At 35.4% G+C, this 14,734-nt stretch overlaps 1 long non-coding RNA gene across 2 annotated transcripts in view; it reads left to right on the forward strand.

The window, feature by feature from the left end:
• LOC128778262 (uncharacterized) overlaps positions 1-14,734 on the forward strand; it is a 636,253-nt gene that overhangs the window by 346,600 nt on the left and 274,919 nt on the right. The gene's annotated exons all lie outside the window — the stretch shown is intronic.

The following is a 14,734-nucleotide window of genomic DNA, read 5'->3' on the forward strand; positions in this document are numbered from 1 at the left end:
TGTAGTAGAAAAAAATGACATGCATGAAAAGATCTGCATCATTGGCTTACATCCATTGTTTGTATCCTTGAACATAATATATAATTTAGTTTTCCTTTTTAATCCATAAAATTGTATATTTTCTAGCATATCTTTCATAAATGTGTGAGATGATGACGTTACAAGAGAAAATAATATAACAATAATAAATTGATGAATTTGAGTCAGGCTAAGAAGATATTGAAGCAATATGTTTATAAGTATAGATTTTTGAGTTATGAAATCAATTTTGAGCACAGCTTTCACCGTTTAATACATTGCGGTCTTGGCTAGTTATTAATGTATGCTTTAGTTTCTAAATCTGTATAGTGGGGATAATAATAATAATCTATATACTTGGGTTGTTTGAATAAATGAGATAATTGATATAAAGCAATTAGAATATGCTGACATCTCATAAATCAATAGTTTCATAAAATATTGCTAGTATCATCAATATTATTATTGTTATTATTTTGTGCATAAGTGTTTTTTAGGCCTGATAATTCTTGAATATAGTTAATTCTAAAAGAAAAGAAGATCATCGTGGAATGAGATTATCTATATATTTCTGAATTGATTGCATTATTCTAAAGAAAGAAAAAGGACCCTGACAAAAGTGTGATAAAAAATAATGGAAGAGGTATGCTATATATTCTCATTATAATATAACCAGGCTCATGTCTACACCCTAATCTTACTACAATAAGATGTTTATGCTGCGACAGTCTGTAAAAATGACAGGCTCAATCTTAGGCTAAATGTAGACCCTCTAGAACTATGTTGAATAAATGGTGACTTGTCCCCTCATACACTCCTCCATTTGCAGAGTGGGGTGCGCACAAGCAGTGCAGTGCCCATCATTGATTAACGAATTACAGAATCACTCCATCAGTAAATCAGCACAACATCTGTGACCCTATGTGTCACCACCACAAGCCCCTTGTCTATTCCCTTGGAGCTTCACTGAGGCGGTTCTCCTGACATAATATATTCATTATCCATTAGATCTGGCACACGCTCTGCAGTGCTCAATTACGATACAATCGAGCGAAGGGTCTGGTGTCGGCCGATGTAATGACTTTCTGATTATCTGTCTTTAAATGATGAATGAAACGAAAATGTACTGCTCAAACCAAATATAAGATTGTTAGGATGCCAGATGAAAATTGTACAGAGTCTCCTTTATGGGAGAATGGCAGAGGCCTGTTTTTATTCAGCAACAGCTCCCCAAAGATAGTTTCCAAATTCTTCCCACCTTTTGGTTATGATCACTACAAATCCACTGAATCTAAGTCCTAAATTGACATTTTGAGGTCATTGTGATACCTTTTGAGTAAGGATTTAATTCACAAGAACTTGCAAAATACTTTCGCATTTGCCTAGGCTTTCGGTTTTACCTGCATAAACTAACCTCCCAGTACTAGTCTTATTGCCTCTACTTTGTCACCTGAATCAGATTATGTTTTTTGTTTTTTGTTTTATTTTTTGTTAGCAGTTTTTGTCTCTTACAGCTCTGGAGAGCTGTAAAATAATTAAACAGATTGATACATAGACAGGCATTTAATAAAACATGCCAGGATTATAAATAAGTGGGAGACTCAAAAACATTTTGTTGTTCAAATAATTATGAAGCAGGTGTTTGATAGTACAATCATTTCTGTTTCTGTTTACATCTTTAGTTATTATTCTGTTAATTATAATTGAAAATCCAATAAAGCTTCATATTGGAGCACTCACAAATCTGACTTAAATTACAGCTTCTCAATTTATTCCTTTAAATAGAACACATTGGACTTTTGGTTATAAAACAATTTTTAAAATCCAATCCCCTTCCTAAGTCTTTAAATCCTGTATAAAAATTGAGCCTTTTAAAAGATACAGACATGAAAGAAACATAAATGTATTGATTTTACATGTCACACAGTTAGGCTTCCAAGATGGTTATTGTTTTCCTATCTGGAAAGTTCCCATAGTGGCCCCACCATCATAAGCTTGGGCAAGTTTCTGCCACACTCTGTGCTCCATTTATGTAAAGAAATTATAGAAAATAAGAGATCATCTGATTAGAATTTCTAAAATAAAATTGCAATTTATTCTCTTACTCTAGTTTCCCTATATGAGAAGCTGACCTGAAATTCAGTCTCTAGATCCAAACAGAGATCATTTGGATCTCATTTAATTGGAGTAAAGCGATAGTCTTTGGGCTTGTGGGAGATTGATAGCTCCAGGCATAAGGGAATTGATAGCTCAAAGACCATTGAGAATAATTTGAGAGGTGATGTCCTCTCTATTTGTTTTTATTTGCAACAAATTAAATCTACTCTAGGGTGAAGAAATGTGCGTGTGCCTACCAGATGCTCCCATTCCTAGGATTATGACTGCCTTCTTATCTTTTACTGTAAAGAATGACTGCACTAGATATTACTAAAATGTCTTGAGGCCTTTTAGGTAAAGTAAAAAACAAGGGAAAATTGTCTCTAAGGGCACCCTTAAATGAGCTCACTAATTAATTAAGTACATCTCGGCATTCTGGATTTGGGAACTCTAACAAGAATCTCATGAACTGATAGTTTGTAAAACTAGATAGGATATATATATATATATATATATATATATATATATATATATATACTGTCGTTTTGTTTTCAGCCAGAATGGAAAATATTTAAGCGGAAACATTAGGATCTCCAAAGAAATGTGAATTAATTTTAAGGTCATTCACCTGCTTTATTTTTGTTTCATATTTGTTTATTTAAAAATAAATACTGGGGCACCTGGGTGGCTCAGTTGTTTAAGCGTCCAACTCTTGATTTCACCTCCGGTCATGATCTCGCAGTTTGTGAGTTCAAGCCCTGCATCCGGCTCTGCACTGGCAGTGTGGAGCCTGCTTGGGATCCTCTCTCTCTCTTCTCTCTCTCCCTCTCTCCCTCTCCCTCTCTCTCTGCCTCTCCCCACTCATATTTTTTTTCTCTCTCAAAATAAATAACCTTTAATAAATAAATAAATAAATACTAATTTAAGGATGTGCTCATTTTTATTTACATGAATGATGTAGTAGCAAGAGGTCAAAAGTTCTTTTTACTTTGTAAAGACAGAATGTTTTTAGAGTATGTTTTCAAAATGTTTGGGTTTAGTTATAGCATTCTCTTCATTGTCTCTTAATCTTTTTTTTTTTTTTTTTTTTTTTTTTGGTTAGTAAATAAATACAAAGCATATCCAAATCAGAATCTTCAATATATTTGTCTTTAAATCACAAGACTCCAATATATTGGGAGGTGATAATTTAATTATATCAATAAAATATTTGAGGACATGTGAATGCCAGCTTTCTGTCTTTAGGCAAAACACAAATTATTTCAAAAAGGTACATGCCTCTTGTCAAATAAAAATGGCACTTTACACTTTATGTAAAACTTCTGGATCAGAGAAAAAGAATTTTATTTATTATAGAAATAGTGGTATCCAGAGTGTTTTTACACCAGTTATTAGAGCTCCAGTTTCCATAAGGTGATACTAGGTCACACGTGCATACACCGTGACTTGTATTGCAAGGTCTTGTGGAACCCTTTTTTTTTCTTTTTTTTTTTTAGTTAAAAAAGAGTTAGCCTATCCTTTACTATAAAGGGAGATGCCATCTCTATCTTCCGAAGTTCTAAGGAAATCCTTCCCTTTGCTGTACCAGAAAACATCGCTTCCACACTCCAAGGCTGTGTAGTATACAAACATGCGTGAAAAGGTATTCCAAAACAAAAGCGTGTCCCAAGACATGATACAATATGACAGATCCATGAAGAATTATCTCCCAACACCTATAGTTTACATTTTACAGAAAATAATACAATTATTTCATTATATTGCTTTAAAAATTCATGGTTTTGAGAGCATATTTACATTTTACATTTCTTTGACAATATACCTCCGAGCTAGATTTTCCTAATCCTATTTTCCAGATGAACAAACAGAGTCCAATAGACTAAGTAAATTATTTCAATTCCTGTAGCATTAATTGGTGAAGCAGAAACCTCAGTCCAGGTCTTCTGCATCCAAATACATTATATTTTCCACAAGGCCAGAGTACGTCCTTCACTTACCGCACTTACTGGCAACTGCATTAGAAGTGGTTAATTGTGTGATGGGATTTGAGAAATGTTTTGGGAAGGCTGTCATCAAAGAAACAAAAAAATACCTCTTTGTCCCGTTGCATGTGCATGAAGCCCACTCTTGTGTTTTTTTTTTTGTTTTTTTTTGTTTTTTTTCATTTGGAACCACTGCAGGGCTCTTCAGACTTTGAAGATCCTTGGAATTCTCTGCAGTTCATCCGGCAATACTCTTAGTATGAAAAAGGCACGAGGAGAGGGGTGCCTGGGTTGCTCAGTCGGTTAAGCCTCCGACCTCAGCTCAGGTCATGATCTCCTAGTTTGTGAGTTCGGGCTGGCATCAGGCTCTGTGCTGATAGCTTGGAGCCTGGAGCCTGCTTCGGATTCTGTGTCTCCTCTCTCTGCCCCTCCTCTGCTCATGCTGTCTCTCTCTCTCTCTCTGTCTCAGAAATCAAGAAACTTTAAAAAATAAAAATAAAAAAAAAAAAAGTGGGGCACCTGGGTGGCTCAGTCAGTTAAACATCTGACTTCGGCTCAGGTCATGATCTCGCATGATCTCGCGGGGGTTGGAGCCCCGCGTTGGGCTGTGTGCTGACAGCTTGGAGCCTGGAACCTACTTCACATTCTGTGTCTCCCTCTCTCTGCCCCTCCCATGCTCATGCTCTGTCTCTCAATAATAAATAAACATTTTTTAAAAATTAAAAAAAAAAGAGACATGAGGGGAAAAAGGCTGAGTCCGATTTTTATCTCCTCTGTCTTGGTACTGATCACACCAATGTTTCATTCTCCTGAGACAACGGAGAACCCAGGGATTTGGATGCAAAACAAACTGGCAAGAGAGATAAGAGTGTGCGCATACTTTGCTCAGTTTTTAATTTTTCTCACTCATCACTTGCATCTCAGTCTTGACCTGAGTGGCTACCTCCAGAGTCTCACTTCTAACCAGGAAAAAACTCTCTACTATCTTTTACATAATCATTTCATGCAATGTCAACTTCTGTAGGTATCCTGCAAAGTTAGAGAAAAACTTTGCCCTCTATTATACTACTGCTAGTACACATGCTTAAATAATTATTTTCCAAACCTCAAAATAGTAATGAGTGAGGCATACAAGGGGGTCCTCAGTCAAATAAACTTGGGAAAAAATAAATAAAGCCATTCATGTCTTTTTATGAGGGCTTCTCAGTGGGTTTATTATGCTGATGTGAACTATAAATCTCCAAGATAAAAATATATAATATATATAGGAAAATGTAGTATAGGATGTTCCAAATTTATTTCATACTAGAGCCCCATTTTCATGGAGCACACTTGAGAAACGCTGCTTTAAAGGATGTCTATAGAGTGAAAACCACAAAATATCAGTCAAACCATATTTTGTTACCTTAAAATACCAAAATCTCAATCTCAATGGAAAAATTACATTGCTTCTGTTTTCAAGTATCTTGTTGCAGCATAAAAAATATATATAGTCTGGAGGTACACATACACAAACACAATTTGAAGATAATTTGGATTATATATATGTGTGTGTGTGTTTGTGTGTGTTTATTTATTTTGAGAGAGAGAGGGAGAGAGTGAGAGCAGGAAGGAGCCGAGAGAGAATGAGAGAGAATCGCAAGCAGGTTCTATGCTGCCAGCACAGAGCCTGACACAGGGCTCAATCCCATGAACCGTATGAACATACTTGAGCCAAAATCAAGGGTTGGATGCTCAACCGACTGAGCCACCCAGATGCCCCTTTTTATTCTATTTTTAAAAAATGTTTATTTGCTTTTGAGAGAGAGAGAGAGAGCAAGTGGGGGAGGGGGAGAGAGAGAGGAAGACAGAGGATCAGAAGCAGGCTCTGCACTGAGAGCAGAGAGTACCGTGTGGGGCTCAAATGAAGAACTGTGAGATCACAACGTGAGGTGAAGTAGGATGCTTAACCAAATAAGCCACCCAAGTGCCCCAATATTTTTTTTTAATTTTAATCATTAGTCTAATATATTGAAAGAGGGTTATTTAATAATATAAGTAAAATATCCAAGTTGTCTCGGGAAGTCCTAACAAATGTTAATGCTACTCAGAAAAATATAATTTTTTTAATGTTTATTTATTTTTGAGAGACAGAGAGAGACAGAGTGTGAGCACGGGAGGGGCACAGAGAGAGAGAAAGACACAGAATCTGAAGAGGCTCCAGGCTTTGAGCTGTCAGCACAGAGCCCGATACGGGGCTTGAACTCACAAGTTGTGAGATCATGACCTGAGCTGAAGTCAGAAGTTCAACCGACTGAGCCACCCAGGCACCCCAGAAATTATAAATGTAGGACTATCTTATAATTTCTTATAAAAAAAAAATGTCTTAAAGCCAGCTTTAAAGCAGACTTTGGAAACCTTGGCAGGCTACCTTAGATGTAATTCCTGTGTGTATCATTATAATGCAAAATACTCATTTAAATATTTTTAATGAAGTTTCACTTCCAGCCATGATAGAATAACTGTTATTGGACTAGCTCTCAGGCCATAAGCAACTCTAAAAATGGACAAAGTATATACAGCAAGTGTTTTCAAATTTAGACCATAAAAATCCAGGACTCTAATTTCTTAGAGCAGGAAGACATGAGGTCAGCCCCACTGTTGCCCCAGATTTCTGACTAGAGTCAATTTAAAAAAAAAAAAAATTAATGTTTATTTATTTTTGAGAGAGAGAGAGAGAGAGACAGAGTGTGAGTGAGGGATGGTCAGAGAGAGAGGGAGACAGAATCCGAAGCAGGATCCAGGCCTTTGAGCTGTCAGCACAGAGGCTGATGTGGGACTCAAACTCACAAACTGTGAGATCACGACCTAAGCCGAAGTTGACCTCTTAACCAACTGAGCCACCCAGGCGCCCCTGACTAGAGACAATTTTTATACTGAGGAGAGGCAGGTAATGCCCATGGCAGTCCTCACTGAACTGAAGAGGTAGAGATGACTTCAGGACTGCTGAAGTTACTGGAGATTATGGAAGAGCACAAGAGAGAAAGAAGCTGTATAGAGAATAAACACCAAATATCTGCATTACAGCATTTGGTTTTGTTGCCCAAAAATTAAACTGTATATGCTCAGGCAAGACAGTAAGAAATCTGTCAAACAAGAGAGACTGAATAGCTCTGAGTTGAACAAATATTCCAAGAACTTCGTAGTGCTTGGAGACTTTGAAGTTCTAACCAACCAAAACAGATATTCTGCTGATCACCCAGGTCATTTAAGCCAGGTCATTAACCCTGCTGACCTAAGACCCTCAACTTGGCTTGCCTTAGTTGTAGTGGAACTATAGATCCAGAATAAAGATTATTCTAAACCCTCCCTAACAAAACATAAAACCAAGCCTCAACAGAATCAAGCAGAATCATCAATAAATTAACTGGCTACTTGAATAAAACTCAAAACTAAATACCACTCAATCTAGACTCTCAACAGTATAGCTTTCAACTGCCTAGCAGTTAATAAAAAATCACCAGACATTCAAAAAGGCAGGACAATGTGATCCATAAAAGAAAGTGGGGGGAATAGTTAAAACATATAACACTATCACATTTTCTTTCTCTAGCTGATTATTATGCTCAAATGTCCCAAAAATTGTTTGTTCAATTCAAGGACTTGAATTATTATTTTGTCCATTTTATTGTATACAAAATATCACCAGTCCCCACATGTAATGTCTATTTGATTTCCCAGATATGGAAATTGGCTACCTTTACCATTTTGTCTACTAAATGGCAGCTTTCTTTTTCCCCACCATTCTTTTCTTATTCCCTCTCAACATGCTCTATTAGTATTACTAGTACTATCTTTATGTCTATATGTCTCTGAACTTTCATTTTCAATTTCTTTACATCTCTTACTGTAGACTAGTAGCAAACATCTTGGTTCATGGACTACGCCTGGAGTAGAAATGGTACAAACTTCATCAAATGAGAATGGTATGGTGTTCCTAAAGAAAAAAAATCAGCTGATACTAACCTCTCTCTGCTGTAGACACTAACTCAATGTGTTAGCATCACTGCATTTTTTTTCCCTGAATTTCAATACTGGCACAGACAGCCACTTTGGAAGCTTAGGTTGAGTAGAAATTATGTATCAGCAGCAAACTAAACTCTTTAGTTTGAAACTAAAAATATAAAGTAAAAAAGAAGGGGGTTTACATATGTGAAAGCTAAGATACATGAAGATGTCACCCTTTAAATCCTGTACATCTGAATGACAAGCACACCTCTTTTTTTTCTGGAGGATTAAGCCTTTGAAGGCCATAGATTCCTGTGAGAGCACACCATTCTTTTCTCTGTAAATAAAGTTCATTTACCTTATTAGCTCCAATATAAAGTGTCAGGTAATAGTCCTGAAATAATAGGAGCAGGAACAATGCAAAAGCCATTCCTGAGAGAAGAAAGTGACCAAGAAGCTTATTTGTAGGGAAAATTTGTGTTGGCATATGATTAAGCCAACGTCCCATTGTGATAATGGTTTGTTAATCTTCACAGTCCAAAGAAACAGGGTCTAAAAGAGATTTCAGAGGTGATTGACTAGAGAAGAGAGTCTCCATGAGACTCCATCCAGTTCTGGAAAGAGAGCTTTGTGCAGAGTTACACAGCCAGGGCCATCAAGGAAAAGATTAAGGAACAAATAGCTAAAACCTTAGGATTTTCCTAATTGCATAATCACCTGATTAGTGTAGGTTGAATTACATAATTGCACAGTGAGACTTGACATTTCAAGACAGAGCATGCCATTCAAAAAGGGAAGTAGGGAGGGGTTTGGAGATGGAGTTCACAGGGAAACATCACTGCCTGACTGAATACTGTATACCAGGGAAAGCTGCGCTATTACAGGGGAAAAAAATCTCTATCTCTTTCTCTCTCTCACCTCTTTCGTTCTCTCTCTCTCTCACACACACATACACTCCTATCAGCTTTCTGTCATCTATCTATCTAGATACCTATCATCTCTGTTAGTCTTCTTACCACTATGTTTTTATGTTTTATTTATTTTTTAAGAGAGTGTGGGTGGGGGAGGGGCAGAGAGAGAGGGAGACACAGAATCTGAAGCAGGCTCCAGGCTATCAGCTGTCAGCACAGAGCACGATGCGGGGCTCAAACTCACAAACCGTGAGATCATGACCTGAGCCAAAGTGGGTTGGTCAACTGACTGAGCAACCCAGGTGCCCAGTTGTGTTCTTACCAGTCAGCCTCCAGTTTGTGTTGAATACAACTGATATGGTACCTAGCCCTTTACATCCTTTAGAAAATAAACAAACACATTTATGTTTTTTTTCCTTTCTTTTGGCTTGCTATGCTTCTCTTCACTTTTTTGGTCTTCTTAATGGCCCTCTCTTCTGACAGTATCACACTTTCATAAATTGAAATAAGTAACAGTTTGTGAATTTTTGAGATTTTAGGGTCAGATTTGTTCTTATTCAGGGTCTTTGAATTTTGAATAGTTTTTCACCTTTTAACTCAATGGATATCTTTTTATTTTTTAACCACAGTCTATAATTTGTTTTAATTATTTGACTTCCTTCCAATAAGATATTGTGACTCTTAAAGATATAGTTAAATTACTAATATCCAAAAGAGAATTCCATTAAAAAAATTGCCTTTTCTTTGAAATAAATACTTAAATACAACTCCTCTCAATTTATTCTCTTTCTAGAGGATGAAACTTGAACATGAATCTGTATCTATTATTGCTAAATAATACTTGTACAATATATTTTTCTTCTCTATTTCTGTGTTTTATGAGATTCAGGTTTTTAGATTTTTCATAACCATGTTTTTATATCCAATAAATGATTTGTTGGGCAAAGCACATATTTTAATGGGAGCTCATAGTTATTGCCCTTTATAGAATCAATTGTTGGAGTCAACTTTAAGTCACTAATATGGGCATCTCACATGTTTCCAGCTTAATTTTCAGAGCCATACATCCTTAAACACACACACACACACACACACACACACACTTGCCTTTAAAGCACCTCATGTATGTCAATTAAGATGCTTTTGCTTGCAAAAAAAAAAAAAATCAACTCAAACTGGCTTAAACAATAAAGGTGTTTATGGCCTGAATATGTGGAAGGAAAGAAGCAGTGTTGGCTGTAGATACAGTTCCTCAGCCTTTAAGCGGTCCTTCCCTGTGATTTTTGTTGACTTTGTTCTCCTCCTTGTGATGGCATCATGCTTAGGTCATTACATGACTGCCTCTGTACTACATTACTCACATTCAGGCATAAGAATGTCTATAGGAGAATAAAAGTTACTTTTTCTACTTGTTTATGCTTCTCAATAGCAGAAAGCCTTTTCTAAGACACCATTTCCACTCCCAGATGACTATACTTGATGTTTCATTGGCCAAAGTTAGTTTACGTGTCTGTTCCTAAAACTTTCAAACAAAAGGGATTATAATATTTGGCCTGGAAATGTCAGGATTTACTCCTGGATGATGAATAGGATCCCTGTCCCTTGAATCACATGGAGGAAGAATTAATATTTTAGCAAAATCAACGTTCACCTACTTGGGCAGTTGAAAGGAATAAATTTTAGTTAGATAACTACCAGTGTTCTACATATAGGAGAAGAAAAATTATTAAGTGAATTTCATCTCACATCAGAAATCAATAATGAGATTTTGGTCCAAAGTATTCCAAATGGAAGTCAGCCTTGGGCTTTTTTTATGGGGAAACATTTTGATCTGTAAATTTTCTATCTAACCCCATTATGAATAAAGCAAAGCAGATACTACCAACAGATAAAGCAAGGGGAGATTCATGTCAATGTCAATTGAGTTCTGAATACAGCCAGGTCTGGGGTGCCTGGGTGGCTCGGTCAGTTAAGCCTCCGACTTTGGCTCAGGCCATGATCTCACCATTCATGGATTGGAGCCCTTCATCAGGCTCTGTGTTGGCAGTTCACAGCCTGGAACCTGCTTCAGATTCTTGGGTTTCCCTGTCTCTCTGTGCTCCTCCCCCACTCATGCTCTGTCTTTCTTTCTCAAAAATAAATAAACGTTAAATAAATAATAATAATAAATACAGCCAGGCCTGAGGCCAGCTTTAAATATGGGCTTCCTTTTATTAAAAAATATATTTGAAATAATTATCTTTTGTACTTTACCCTGTTTGAATTATTTCTGCCATCTGTAACCTTCTCCCACCCAAATTATTTCTAATACATATATAGTTTCAAAATAAAAAGACATTATATCTTCCTTCAGGTTGGGTCCTTGCACTTTGATTTTAGAGTCAGTCTTAATGGGAATCATATAATGGTGAAGTTCAATTCTCTGCTATAATATTGAGAGCCTTGTTGTAATTTTCTTAAACTAGAATAAATTGAAAGCCCCTGTACTATTGTATGAGGGAGCAATAGGAAAAAAGTAGTCACAAGTTTAGAAACAAGAGTTAAATTTTCCTCAAATGAGGAAAAATGATGATGATGGACCCAAAGACAGAAGCCAAAAAAGATGAGACCTGACAGGAACCGATGTTTAAATTTTATTTCTGCATTAACAAAGGACACTATTGAGAATGTAACAAAATAATACAAAACCTGGAAGGATTCTAAGCCAGAATACTGTTGCTGACTATTATGATTTTAGATAGTGACAGTATTGAATGTAGGCATGATACAAATATTTAAAACATCCTAGACTAATTGGACAATGGAGAGTTGCCAACATAATCCAAGTTGCCAACACATTCCAAGAAAAAAACAGTCCACCAAAATTATTTCAGATTAATTACAGTCAGAAGACACTACAGGTAGGGAAGCAAAATAGGACACTTGCATTTTTATAGCCAGGAATGGTAAAGGCTGACCTACATACTAACAAAAAGAAGGAAAAAAAATATTCTAAAGATAAAACTCATTGAATTTGTTGTAATAGGAAGAACATTACAATTACTGCCAGATGTTTTGGTTTTTACTTCTGGCTCTGGTGGATAGCTACATGATCTTGACTGAATGTATAAGAACAAGAATAGTTTGTAAATATCCACTAAGTTACCAGATTTATGAATTCTTACATTGTGTTTTCCCTGTTTATGATAGTCTTCCCATTAGAGATCAATTGTTACATTTTCTGCACAGAAAAAAATAGCATAACTCAAATATTATGGCCCTACCCACTTCCATCTACAGTTGAATAGCAGGGCAATTTAGAGCTATTTAATGTTAGAGTGGCAAGTACAACTATTCAAAAACTTTCAGTGTACTAAGAATAAATGCTACTAAAATAAAAACACTTAAGAGAAAAATATGTTGTTAAATGAGTTCATTGGTACTACCATATTAATTTACATCTGTCAAATCTACACTCAGATGTGTTCCACAGAAGCCAAATGTAATGTGACTCCATGGAGACTGTTATTTTTAAAAATATTTATTGTTTTCTTTTTTTGTCACATGTGAAGTGAATAAGCTGGCAAAATGCAACCCTGCCAAAATTAATTGAATAAAAATATGAGAAATGTGCCTTTTCTTGGCTTCTCATAAACTAAAAGCTGCCATCTGATCTCTAGAAACTTAGATATAATCAAATATGTGATAGGAAATGGATGTGTGTGTGTGTGGGGGGCATTCTCCAACATAAACTGGAAACCTTGAAAAGACAGTGAAGAAATAGGGTATAACCAAAAGTTATGAAAAAACAAGTAAAAATAACCAAGGGTCAAAAAATTCCATGAATACACTGCATAATAAATGAGGATGCTTGTTCTAAGCTATCTGGTCCATTTAAATGAACTTAATATACCACTGTTGTATTCTTCAAAATACTCATGTTTATTCCAGCGAAGTTACTGTTGCTGACATACATCAGAAAAATGTTTTTAATTGTTTCTAATGCCTTCTCACCTTCTTTTGAATGTCCATGGAAATGGTAAATGAACTAAATATTTCATTTAAAGTGAAAGATATTCACAGTGATAAAAAAATCAAAACCCAACTATATATTGTCTAGAATTTATGTATTTTAAACAGAAAGATATAGGTAGATTGAAAGTAAAATAATGGAAAAATTATATTATACAAACAGTAAACATAAGAAAGCTGGCCCACCTAAATTAATATCCAATGAAGTAAATTTCAAAGCAAAGAATATTATAAGATATACATATTCAATGGAGTGTTACTCGGTAATCAAAAAGAATGAAATTTTACCTTTTGCAACTACATGGATGGAACTGGAGGGTATTATGCTAAATGAAATTAGTCAGAGAAAGACAAATATCATATGACCTCACTCATATGAGGACTTTAAGAGACAAAACAAATGAATATAAGGGAAGGGAAACAAAAATAATATAAAAACAGGGAGGGGGACAAAACAGAAGAGACTCATAAATATGGAGAACAGAGGGTTTCTGGAGGGGGTGTCAGAGGGGGGATGGGCTAAATGGATAAGGGGCATTAAGGAATTTACTCCTGAAATCATTGTTGCACTATAAGCTAACTAATTTGGATGTAAATTTTAAAAAATAAAATGAAAACAATTTAAATTTTCAAAAAAAAGATTATTATAAGATATAAAGGGGGATATTAAATAATGATAAAGGAAACATTTCATTTGAAAGACATAGCAGTTCTCAATATATTCATCTAATAAGTGAACAGTAAAATTCAAGAAACAAAAGTGATAGAGCCGATAGAAGTAGAAAAAATTGCAATCAGAGATGATAGTATCTATTTCTCAGTAATTGATAAAATAAGAAGACAAAAAAAAATCTTTGGGATATAGATTAACAACACTATCAGTTAACTGGATCTAATTGACATTTATAAATCCCCAAACACATATTAACCCACATTAAGCCTCAAAACTACACAGCATACTTTATTTTCAATAGAAAGACTTTATATAAAGACTTCACCAAGATTGCCTACATGCTGCCTCATAAGTCTCAATAACTTTCAAAAGTAAATGAAATTTGGGGTGCCTGGGTGGCTGAGTTGGTTAAGTGTCCAACTTCAGCTCAGGTCATGATCTCATGGTTTGTGAGTTCAAACCCCATGTCAGGCTCTATGCTGACAGCTCAGAGCCTGGAGCCTGCTTTGGACTTTGTGTCTCCCTCTCTCTCTCTTCCCATCCCCACTCACTCTCTCTCTCTTTCTCTCAAAAATAAATAAAACATTAAAAAAAATTTTTTTAAAGTAAATGAAATTTTACTAAGTACATTTTTTGATCATAACACAAATCAACAATCAGCAATAGTATGGTAGCAACAAAAACCACCCAGATATTTTAAAATCAGCTGATTTATTTTTAAATAACCTGTGGATCAAAGAAACTTTTCAAATTAGAAAATATTTGGACTTAATATCAATGAAAACACCACATATCAAAACTTGTGAGATAAAGTTAAAGCAGTGCATAAAAGGAAGCATATCGTTCTAAATATCTAAATAATAAAGGTATAAAACATATAGTTTTAAATATCTAGGTTAGGAAATAATAAAGGTATAAAATCAATGAGTAAGTTTTCATCTCAAGAAGTTAGGGAAAAAAAAGAGCAAGCTAAGTAGAATTTGGGAAATAATAAAAGAAGATAAGATTGGATATTAATGAAATAAAAGACAAACAAACTGACCAAGCCAAATTGG

Source organism: Panthera pardus, unplaced genomic scaffold (assembly GCF_024362965.1).
Source record: "Panthera pardus isolate Hobbes unplaced genomic scaffold, ASM2436296v1 HiC_scaffold_2, whole genome shotgun sequence".
Classification (NCBI taxonomy): Eukaryota; Metazoa; Chordata; class Mammalia; order Carnivora; family Felidae; genus Panthera; species Panthera pardus.